A 12,515-nucleotide genomic window follows, 5' to 3' on the forward strand; every position below is an offset into this window, starting at 1 on the left:
TTGAGCATAAGCTTTCGTGGGCTATAGCCCACTTCTTCGGATGCATAGAATGGAACATATATTGAGGAGATATATATACACACATACAGAGAGCATGAAAAAGTGGGAGTTGTCTTACCAACTCTGAGAGGCCAATTAAGTAGGAGGAAAAAAAACTTTTGAAGTGATAATCAAGATAGCCCAGTACAGACAGTTTGATAAGAAGTGTGAGAGTACTTAAATGGGGAGATAGATTCAATGTTTGTAATGGCTCAGCCATTCCCAGTCTCTATTTAAGCCTAAATTGATTGTATCTAATTTGCATATCAATTCAAGCTCAACAGTTTCTGATTGGAGTCTGTTTTTGAAGCTTTTTTGTTGGAAAATTGCCACCCGCAGGTCTGTCATTGAATGACCAGACAGGTTAAAGTGTTCTCCTACTCGTTTTTGAATGTTATGATTCCTGATGCCAGATTTGTGTCCATTAATTCTTTTGCGTAGGGACTGTCTGGTTTGGCCAATATACATGGCAGATGGGGCATTGCTGGCACATGATGGCATATATCACATTGGTAGATGTGCAGGTGAACAAGCCCCTGATGGCATGGCCGATGTGATTAGGTCCTATGATGATATCACTTGAATAGATATGTGGGCAGAGTTGGCATCAGGCTTTGTTGCAAGGATAGGTTCCAGTGTTTTTGTTCAGTGATGTGTGGTTGCTGGCGAGTGTTTGTTTCAGGTTGGGGGGTTGTCTGTAGCCCGCGAAAGCTTATGCTCAAATAAATTTGTTAGTCTCTAAGGTGCCACAAGTACTCCAATATTTTTAGAGTACATTTTCCATCTTCCCTTACAAACATTAATCCTCAAAATGCTATGTTAAACTAAATCCCAAGACCTAGAGTTGACTGTGCAGATGTAGGGTTCTACCTGCATGCATCAGAGTGCAGATTTTGGGCCAAAATATATTTATTACTAGTTTACAGATGGGGTAGGTGATGAAGAAATGTTAAGATTTTTTAACAGAATTTGAGAATTCTTGTACTCCTGTCCTGCAGCTCAGGCCACTAAATAACACTTCTCTCTCAATTAATTGCTTTAAAATCGTGTTTGAATTTGAGTAAATATTTTAGAACTTATTGTTATATTTCTGGACCCAGCAAAGGAGATAGACACAGAGGGAGCTGACAGAAACACATCTGTCTGCTGTGCTCCCTTTATTGTTCTGGCTGCAAAACTGAACCTAACATGAAAGTGAGGCTTTGCACTGCAGGGGGGGGGGGAGAAGGGGGGAGTACAGAGATCCTGAATACTTAAAGGGACAGGACATCATGCTTATAGCACTTTATATTTTCATGGCAGTATTCAAACAGTAATGATTTTTCCAACACCTCTGTGTGGTGTCTCCTGTCTCAGATGGAGAAACAGACATGAGGTGGAATTTTCAAAAGCACCCATGGGCTAGGTTCACAAAAGGACTTAGATGCCTTACTGCCACTTTAGGCACCTTAATCCCAGAATCAAGCCCTACTGAGGATCACAGAATCCCTGTTCAGGGTTCCCTGAACTATGCAGGTGCTTAAAATCACTCTGTGTTTCACTTTTTGCAGTAAAAACTTCCTAGGTGCCTATGTTTCTGCCTGTGAGCATGAGCACTGCAGCCTCACGGCAGGTGTCTGGATACCTAAGCTACAGTGTAGAGTGCCCAGATGTCCTGTTTTTAATGAGACAGTCCCATATTTAAGCCTTCTTCCAGGTGTCCCGACTTTTTGTTAAATATGGGCAAATTGTCCCATATTTTCTGGGATCACAGCACAGAGCCAGCAGCGGGGGGCAGCAAGTGGCCTGCCCCACCCTTTGCTTGCCCCACCGCACACCTGTACTGGTATCTCCTTTGCTGCCTCCTCTAATGGCAGTAGCATCGGTGGCAGAAGCAGCACTGGGGATGGGCAGCAAGAGAATGTACAGGAACAGCCCTGGCTTCACCGTTCCTGCCCCGCCACCGGGGAAGCACCCTCACTGCGCTGCTGTCAGCTCCCGACTTGCTCGGGTTAGTAGCCAGGGCAGGGCGTTTCCCCCCTTTCCTCCATGCACCTGCTGTGTCCCCTGCCCGGCACTTGGGGCAGCCCTGGCGGCAGGATCCCTGCTTCCCCAGGTGGAGGGGCTTCGTTAGCCCCCTAGCGGGGGCAGCAGGGTGCAAGCAGCTTTTCACCTCACTGCCGAACCCCCCACACATGGGAACCCTAGTGGGGCATGGAGGAATGTGTGTATGGGGGCGGGGGAGTGGCAACACCATCCCTGCGCTGGAGGGAGGCCAGGCTATGCAGCCGGGAGTGGAGGCTCAGATCCTCAGCCCCACTGGTGGGCGTGCATTGGGGATCTTGGATCACCAGCCCTGTGAGCAGCAGAGTGACTTGGAGGACCAGCTCCACTCAAGGGGGATAGAAGGGGGGGGCTCAGAACAGCCCTGCTTCGGCAGGGTGGGGGGAGAGCAGTGGAGAGATCATAGGTGTGACATCCTGTACCTCGGGAGAATGCTCTGCACCCCCATATTCATCCTTATAATATGGTTGTGTGGTATCCAATTGTAGCCTAAAGGATTAACCTGCTTGCTTGCATAGGTATATCTTTTCTTATAAGTTTAAGTATTTGATATGTTGTAATAGGTTTATAGATTTATATTAAAAGTAAGTTTAGCTGTAATGCAAGAGACCTACAGGCCAAAAACCTGTATGTTAAGCTAAGGCAAAGTTAGCATATCTATATTAAGACCTTTTACCCAGAAAGTAAAGTTGACCTACATCTTGTTACCTAAATAGATAAGTACTCATGCCTATGTCTAAGACCTTTTACCTAGACCTGGGATCGGCAACCTTTGGCACACAGGCCGCCAGGGTAAGCACCCTGGCAGGCTGAGCCGGTTTGTTTACCTGCTGCATCTGCAGGTTCGGCCGATCGCGGCTCCCACTGGCTACGGTTCGCCGCTCCAGGCCAATGGGAGCTGCGGGAAGTGGCGTGGGTCGAGGGATGTGCTGGCCCCGAGTGTAATAAAATTAAAGTGATACATTAAATTATTATTATTAACACACCCTAAGTCAGGCTACACAATGCAAAGTGTGTCATGTCGGGTGTCTTCAGAAGGCTCATGATGCACTGAGCATTGTTGTTATAGTGATGTTATAGCAATTGTTGTTACAGTAATGTTATAGGTTGTAATTTCATGTATATAGTTATGAGGCTGAAAATATGTTCTCATGGCTTAAAACAGGCTCAGGAAAAACTCTCCAAAAACAGAGGGACAGTTCACACCTCATCAGGGCATGTATGGGACAAACCCAGCCCAGCCTTACAGGAACAAAGGACGCTGGCCTAGGCAACAACAAAGGATCTGTTGGACTCTCGAGTGAGTCACCCCCCTTCCTTTGGTCAATTTGGGACTGTGATGAGGTAATGCTCACCTGAGTCTGCGTGGGAGGGGAGGGCAAAGCCAAGAGGGAAGAAAGAAAGAACATAATAAAAGGGAGAGACGTTTGCCATGCTCATCCTCTCTCTTCCATCTCCATCTATAGACATCACCACGAGCGACTGAAGCGCTGATCAAAGGGAAGAGCCTGGCTGAAGGGCAACCAGCCAGCCTGTGGTGAGAAGCATCTGAGTTTGTAAGGGCATTGAAAGTGTTAAGATCAGCTTAGAATGCGTTTTGCTTTTATTTCATTTGACTAAATCTGACTTGTTATGCTTTGACTTATAATCACTTAAAATATATCTTTCATAGTTAATACATTTGTTTATTTATTCTACCTGTTTTGAAGCATGCCAGAGACTCCCCTTGGGATAACAAGGCTGGTACATATCAATTTCTTTGTTAAATTGATTAATTCATATAAGCTTGCAGTGTCCAGTGGGCATGACTAGACACTGTAAGACAGAGGTTCCTAGGGTTGTGTCTGGGACCAGAGACATTGGCTAAAGTCATTCAGTTGCACAATCCAAGGAGCAGCTTACATGCCAGAGGCTGTGCGTGAACAGCCCAAGAGTGGGGGTTCTCACAGCAAAGCACGCTAAGGCTGGCTCCCAGAATCAAGGATTGGAGTGACCTAGCAGATCACTGGCCTGGATAACACCAGGGGAATGCAGTCAGTGGGGGGTAGGGAGGAGTCGGAGGACTAGCCCCCCCACGTGCAGGTGGGGAGGGCTTGGACAGGTGTGTGTGGGGGGTTTCACGGGTGGTGGCGGGGTGACTCAGGCCAGCTCCAGGTGCCAGTGGGGAGGAGGACCTCAGACTGGCCCCACATGGGCGGGAGGCAGGGAGTGCTCAGGCCATTCCAAGCACGGGGAGGCTTGGGGACCTCAGAGAGGGCTTGGGCCAGCCTGGGGGTGTCCTGTTTTCCCTTTGGGAAAATATGGTCACCCTACCCCACTGGGGTTCATGAAACAAGAAGATAGGTGTCACTCTGCCTAAATCGTCTCTAGGGCCCAATCCAGTAAGCATGCTCAGACCCAGGGCCAGCTCCAGGGTTTTGGCCGCCCCAAGCAGCCAAAACAAAAAACAAAAACAAAAAAGCCACGATCGTGATCTGCAGCGGCAATTTGGCGGGAGGTCCTTCACTCCCAGGTGGAGTGAGGGACCGTCCGCCGAATTGCCGCCGAATACCTGGACGTGCCGCCCTTCTCCAGAGCGGCCGCCCCAAGCACCTGCTTGAGAAGCTGGTGCCTGGAGCCAGCGCTGCTCAGACCTCATCTACTGATCAGGCCACTATAGGCAAGTTTACTCAAAATGGCCTGTGGGGAAGTGGCCCTTCCTTATAACATTTTGCTCACCCCTGGTTCAAGTCCACCTTCCACCTAAGCGGAAGAAGGGATGTGAACAGACATTTGCTACCTCTCAAGCAAGCATCCTAACCACTGGGCTATAGGATATTTTGACATGAAATGCCCTCAGTTTCTTCTATTAAAGTTTTTCCACTCTGGATAAATAATTAAAAAGTTATTGGAGCAGAGGAACTGGATTCTAGGTCTCCCAGCTGAATGCTTTAAGCACCAGGCTCTGGAGTCATTCTCATGCTAGTTGCCTAGCATTAAAGCTGTGGCACTGTGAATAAATAATGAAAGAATCATTGAGCCAAAGAGAGAGAGAGAGAGAGAGAGAATGCACTCATCCAGTCCCTTTGCTCCAGTAACTTAATCTATTAGACATTGCTTTCTTGTATAGATGAAAGTGTATGTGCAAGTTGCCAACGTCGTGATACAAATGACTGTGGTTACCTGTGTCTATTATGCAGCAAGGCATTCTGTTTATTGGTTAATAATCTGGCGTATCTAGTACTTTGTTTGCTCTAGCATCTTGTTCATAAATATAAAAGCTATTCAGTGCTCCCAGTAGGCTTTGTTTGTTGCATAGACACTATAGATGGCTTATTCTTAGTTATTATATGCTATACAGTGGAACCCCACTATAACACGATCGTTGGGGTTCAAAAAATTCAATCGCGGTAAATGCGGGGTCACGTTATAGCAGAGTTCCACTGTATTTGTGTTCAGCTTCCACGCCCTGGCTAGGGGGAGGAAGGGAGCAGGGGGAGAGAGAGAAGGGGGGTGGCCAGGGCTTCCTTCAGCTGGGGCGCTGGCCACTCGGCCCCTCCTGCCAGCGGGGCCCGATTCCTGTGGCGGCACTTGGGATGCTGGCTGGGGGAGGGGGAGCCATGGGGCTTGCCGCGCTATGGCCGGAGATCCCGCCGGGAGTGTGGGGCTGCCTCGCTCAGGCTGGAGGTCCCGCCGGGGTTGCAGGGCTGGCCGCGCTCCAGCTGGGAGAGCGGGGCCGCGGGGCTTGCTGCGCTCCGGGCGGCGCTTTGGCCAGGGGAGCTGGGTCCCCGAAGACGACTGCTGCCGGCCTGCCACACCAACTGCCGGGATGGCTCAGTGCCACTCTGCAGCTCTGCGCTTCTGCCCCCTACATCGGTCGGCGGGGAGGGAAGGACGTGGGCTGGAGCCAGCCCTGCTGGGGACAGAGACGCGCTGGGGCTGCAGGGAGAGTCGCTCCTGCTGCAGCCGCTGGGGCATGGATCCCAAACGCCCCGTGCCTGCCAGACTCGCCCCGTGCCTGCTGCAGCCACCGGGGCCAGACTCGCCCCATGTTATAAACGAATTTACGTTATCGCGAGCCGCCTTATAGCGGGGTTCCAGTGTATTATGTATCTTTTCTCCTTTTAGTTTCTCCCTTCCATTGGGAGATTTTGCTTTCAATTTTGGTTTCAGTGTGAAAACCCTCAAAAGAAATAAATTATTGCCTGTAAAATTTTGGCAGTGAAAAAACACTCTTGTTCACATCCCTGTAAAACTTCCACTAGTTAAGGTTGATAAGTTAACAAGAATGAAGCATATTAATAATCTCAGAATTTGTAGAAAATGTCTTCTGGTCTCAGCAGAACTAGACAAAATCTTTCAATCTGATATCAGAAGTATTCAAACTGTACTCTATAGGAAGCTAAACTAGCTTGCTTCTTCATGGTTGATCCAGAAGAAACTGGGAGTGCTGCAAAGTGTGTATGTTTAGTCCTCATAGGCACCATGTAACCCTATCTGAGTAATATTAAGGATGGTCCTCCTAGGCTCTAGAAAGAGTTATTCCAAAATTTTATCTGCCATGGATAGATTGCTACGATTCTACACCTTTGGGAAGGGTACAGTGCTGGGACACAAAGGACTTTCAAACTGCAAAATGTTTAAGAATATATGTAACAAAGATACATTTCTGCAGTTCATTTCAATTTTTTCTTCTTGTACCATTTAGTTTATAATCAGCACTATATATAAACTGCACTACCAAGTAGTAGTCTGAAGCTTGAAATGAAATGTGTGCTCTCATTTACATCTTGGCTGAATTTCAGGCTCTAACATACAAATCATAATTCTGTTCAAGATAGAATTAAGTCGCCTAAGGGAAACAAGTGCAGCGGAGCTGTCCGCGTGTGCACTCACACACACACACAAATGTTTGGACTACTTTCTTCTATAGTTTTCTCTATTTAGCAGAATAGAAGTAACATCTTCTGACAAGCATAATGCAGTCTTTGTGCATACAAGCACAAAAAAATACAAACTGTAGGCCTGCAAATGAAAGCAGGGCATTAAAATACCTTTAATTACTATTTCTTATTTCCAATTGTCCTTTAATTTGTTTCTGTTGTTGGTTAATTATTGGCTGATTATTATTGACATATTTGGTATTGAAATAAGTTCAGCAATAATGATTATATTAATATAAATGCAATATTGATTTCCAAGGGCATTCAAATGCAAATCAGCAATGTGGTAATGTCCTATAGAATTATAATAGTATTACCAGAATTAGGATATCCATGTGAGGCCCCCTGGGGCCAATGCCCCATTATTGACCAGGTCTTGTTCCCATTGAAGTTCATAGGTGGTCAAGCCTCTCACCACCAGGTCACACAAACCAAATTGGCAACCTGAATTGTTTTCTAATACACTAATCTCTATTTAGTAGGGCTGTCAAGCAATTAAAAAAATTAATCGTGATTAATTGCACTGTTAAACAATAATAGAATACCATTTATTTAAATATTTTTGGATGTTTTCTACGTTTTCAAATATATTGATTTCAATTACAAAACAGAATACAAAGTGTACAGTGCTCACTTTATTTTTGATTTCAAGTATTTGCACAGTAAAACAAACAAAAGAAATAGTATTTTTCATTTCACCTAATACAAATACTGTAATGCAATCTCTTTATCATGAAAGTTGAACTTACAAATATAGAATTATGTACAAAAAACTTGTATTCAAAAATAAAACCATGTACAATTTTAGAGTCTGCAAGTCCACTCAGTCCTACTTCTTGTTCAGCCAATTGCTCAGACAAATGTTTGTTTACATTTGCAGGAGATAATACTGTCCACTTCTTGTTTACAATGTAACCTGAAAGTGAGAGCACACATTCTTGTGGCACTGTTGTAGCTAGCGTCACAAGATATTTATGTGCCAGATGCGCTAAAGCAGGGATCGGCAACCTTTGGCGTGCGACCCGCCAAGGTAAGCACCCTGCTGGGCTGGGTTGGTTTGTTTACCTGCCACGTACACAGGTTCGGCCGATCATGGCTCCCACTGGCTGTGGTTTGTTGCTCCAGGCCAATGGGGGCTGCAGGAAACTGCACGGGCAGAGGGATGTGCTGGCTGTCGCTTACCCTGGTGGGCCGCGTGCCAAAGGTTGCCGATCCCTGCGCTAAAGATTCACATGTCCCTTCATGCTTCAACCACCATTCTAGAAGACATGTGTCCATGCTGATGATGGGTTCTGCTCAATAACTATCCAAAGCAGTGCAGACCTATCCATGTTCATTTTCATTATCTGACTCACATGCCACTAGCAGAAGGTTGATTTTCTTTTTTGGTGGTTCAGGTTCTGTAATTTCTGCATTGGAGTGTTGCTCTTTTAAGACTTCTGAAAGCATGCTCCACACCTCATCCCTCTCAGATTTTGGAAGACACTTCAGATTCGTAAACCTTGGGTCAAGTGCTGTAGCTATCTTTAGAAATCTCACATTGGTACCTTCTTTGCATTTTGTCAAATCTGCAGTGAAGATATTCTTAAAATGAACATGTGCTGGGTCATCTGAGACTGCTATAACAGGAAATATATGTCAGAATGCAGATAAAACAGAGCAGGGGACATACAATTCTGCCCCAAGGAGTTCATTCAGAAATTTAATTAACACTTATTTTTTTAAATGAGCGTTATAGTCATGGAAGCATGTCCTCTGGAATGGTGGCTGAAGCATGAAAGGGCATATGAATATTTAGCATATCTGACACAAATACCTTGCAAAGCCGGCTGCAAAACTGCCATGCAAATGCCTGTTCTTAGTTTCTGGTGACATTGTAAATAATAAGAGGGAAGCATGATCTCCCTTAAATGTAAACAAACTTGTATGTCTTAGCGATTGGTTGAACAAGAAGTAGGACTGAGTGGACACGTAGTCTCTGAGGCTTGGTCTACACTAAACCCCCAAATCGAACTAAGGTACGCAACTTCAGCTACATGAATAACGTAGCTGAAGTCGACATACCTTAGTTCGAACTTACCCCCGTCCAGACCCGGCAGGCAGGCTCCCCCGTCGACTCCGCGTACTCCTCGCGGTGAGTAGGATTACCGGAGTCGACGGGGAGCACTTCTGAGTTCGATTTATCGCGTCCAGACTAGACGCGATAAATCGAACCCAGAAGTTCGATTGCCTGCCGCCGAACCAGCGCGGTAAGTATAGACAAGCCCTAAAGGTTTACATTGTTTTGGTTTTGAGTGCAGTTGTAACGAAAAATATCTACATCTATAAATTGCACTTTCACGACAAAGATTGAACTGTGGTACTTGTATGAGGTGAATTGAAAAATACTATTTCTTTTATTATATTTACAGAGCAAATATTTGTAAACAAAAATATACACTAATTTCAATTACAAAGAATACAATATATGAAAATGTAGCAAAACCAAAAATATTTAATAAATTTCGATTGGTATTCTATTACTTAACAGTGCAATTAAAACTGATTGATCATGATTAATCACGATTACAAAAATTAATCAATTAACTCACACGATTACTAAAAAAATTAAACAGCCCTACTATTTACACAAAAACTACCCAGCACTAGCAAGTATAGCTGAAAAAGAGCAGTTATTACTTTACTCACTGTTTTTAATGTATTAACAAATGAACAGAGCCTGCATCTTGGAGATTGCCAACTTTTTTCTATGCTCAACCTAAAAATGGCTGATCTGAACTAATGACAGGGTTCTGAAAGAATTGTAAATTGAAGAACCTGAATGCCAAGTTTCATCTTAGTGTAAATTAAATAATTAAACCATGACATTTGTGATGAACACACTTTTACTAAGCATCAGCATCAGACAAAGATATAATTATAGATGTGTTTCTAGACAATCATGTGCCCATTAATCAGCAAAATGTCCTGTAGTGTCATTTGTCTAAACTGGAAACTAAGATGTGTGTACATCCAAGGAAGCATATGAAGAACATGTCTGTTGTTTAAACTTCACTTATTGATACCTAAAATTAAAGGCACATGCATAGGATACTAATATTCCTTATTTATTTTTTAATAATATGTTTTTTGGAAGAGATAATCTAATCTCTTATTAGCTCTTAATCTGACAGATGATACACTCAACTATATACAAAAAAGGATCTTTCCACTTGAAAATCTCCCAGTTTATTTTATAATTTGCGTATCTCCAAATCATAAGTGAAAATGCCATACAAGTACTAGCCAACCATTTCAATTAGAACAGGACAGTCTAATATAAAGCATGTGCATTCTACAGATGAAATATATGCCCAGATTCTGTATCAAGGTGAGCATGAGAGAACAAGTTAGACTTCCCAATTTTTTATGCCTCAGTTGAGTTTAAGATCTGCTCTAACTTACACTGATTGGTTATGGTTTCTATGAGATCATAGAACAGTTGTGAATGAGTAATGTGCAGGCCTGCACCCTCCCACCACCAATATATCCCCTCACACCCATTATGCCAATGTCTGGTGTGTGGGAGGGGAGAAGGTTGGTGAAGGAGCAGGTTATGCCAATTGACACCAGCTGAGACATTATCCACACCAAGGGAGTTTTCAGCTACCCTCTTAGGGTCAGATTCCTCGACTTGAGGATGACATGAATTCTATAGCCCAGATTCTGACTTTAAATCAAGTTTGGATATGTTTCTAAAATACATGTTCTAGCTCATCCAGGAACTTGATTTTGCTGAATGAAATTCTATGGCCTTTATTATTCAGGAGGCCAGACTAAATAATGATAATCGCTCCTTGACATTAAAATCTGTGAAATCTACAAATCAAAGTTTTGAACCCACATTTAATTCCAATATCATACATATTTAGTTGATATGCATCTGGAATGTACAAATGCTAAATTCTAAATAATTGTCACATATCTGGTTAATTTAAATGCTAAGTTTTTAGGGAGGGTTATTTTCTGTCTCAGTCATAGTTGGCAGAGCTGCATTCTATATTTTTCAGCAAAATAGTCACATCAATTATCTATTACTATAGGCCACTACCCAGGATAGATTTTACCTTGAGATCTGCACCCATTGTCACAGTTCTGAGCAACTGGACCTATATTTCCCTCTCTGTGGTCCACCCACTTTAGATTCTGGATCCTAGCTATCACCTCTTTTTGGCAAAGAGACAAGTCTCACTCCCTCCTGACTGGGCTGTGCAGTTTTCTGCCTACAGTGTGTTATCTCCAGCAAGCCATATTATCTAAAAGGTCAGCATCTGCACTTTGCTTTATCACCAGAGGCTATTACCAGTATAAAATTGCCTGCAGTTACAAGTTACCACGCCACTCTTTCTAAGCAACCACATTTATTCTTAAGGTAAAAGCATTACTGGGAAAACATTTAAACAATAAAAGAATCTTCACACATGCTAAAAAGCTTATCACATGTCACCCCAACTCCAGCCTTGAGCTCCAGTAAGGGGTCAGTCCTTCAAAACCTACAACTGGGTTTTCCCTGTGGTTACAAGTTCATAACTGTCAGAGTCAGAACCAGAAACCAGGCTGGGCAGTTCTGCTGTTTACTTATACAACTCAAGCCTTTGATCTCCAGTCTCTGGGAACAGGTAATCAGTAGACTTCTCAGGCTGTAGCTTCAAAAGGCCAGGTCTTTGCATAACCAGAGGTGTGGAATTTGCATTAATCTCTCCTGAGGTATTCTCCAGAGACACCCCTTCACACTTATTGTCCCAAAAAGTCCTCCTGACTGGCACATTGTTCAACATTGTACTCCCAGGACTCACATCATATCTCCTTCCTAGAGAGGCTGCATACAATCGTGCCCCACAATACTACTCATATTTGCAATTAATAGAAATGGACTCCAAAGATACTTAAATTTAATTCAATAAGGTTTCCCAAGGATATGCAGGAAATTGCCATATCACACCTACATCCCTCTTCCTTCTGAACATACTAATTTAGTAGTTTTGAGGTTTGGGAGAAATACAGTAATGGGGGGGGAGAAATCTTTTAGATAATTTGGAATGGCTCATTCAAATCAAGCTGTCTGACACTCTCCATTGCCCTGCACCTTGTGCCCTGCACCCATGCAAAGCAGATGAAAAGCGGGTGTAAAACACTCATTCTGATTTGGTGCATTTTATATCTTCTTTGCTTTCACTTCATACAGGTGTAAATATTTTAATGAGGTGCAAGATAACAGAAAATAGATCCAAGATGGCTTTGCTATTAGCTCTTTTTTTTGCACCATTGTTGTACACTTTTAAAAAGTTTGTTTTATGTTGTCCCATTATTAGTTATTAGTACTATTTCAACCCTGGAATGTTAATGTATAGCACAATAAGTAAGGCCCATTGGTTAGGTTATCCTGTTTAATAGCATTTTGTGTACTGAAAAATCGTTCTTTGAATTGAAACAGAATTGAATTGATTTAGAAATCAGTTGAAGGTTAGGTAA

General features: G+C 43.6%; 1 long non-coding RNA gene across 1 annotated transcript in view; it reads left to right on the forward strand.

Moving 5' to 3' along the window:
• LOC128833687 (uncharacterized) overlaps positions 1-3,647 on the forward strand; it is a 31,281-nt gene extending 27,634 nt beyond the window's left edge. The window contains exons 2-3 of the long non-coding RNA XR_008444315.1: positions 3,248-3,382; positions 3,549-3,647. This is a non-coding gene — a long non-coding RNA (uncharacterized LOC128833687). The remainder of the gene's footprint in view (positions 1-3,247; positions 3,383-3,548) is intronic.
• The last annotated feature ends 8,868 nt before the right edge of the window (positions 3,648-12,515 follow it).

This window comes from Malaclemys terrapin, chromosome 3 (genome assembly GCF_027887155.1).
Source record: "Malaclemys terrapin pileata isolate rMalTer1 chromosome 3, rMalTer1.hap1, whole genome shotgun sequence".
Taxonomy (NCBI): Eukaryota; Metazoa; Chordata; order Testudines; family Emydidae; genus Malaclemys; species Malaclemys terrapin.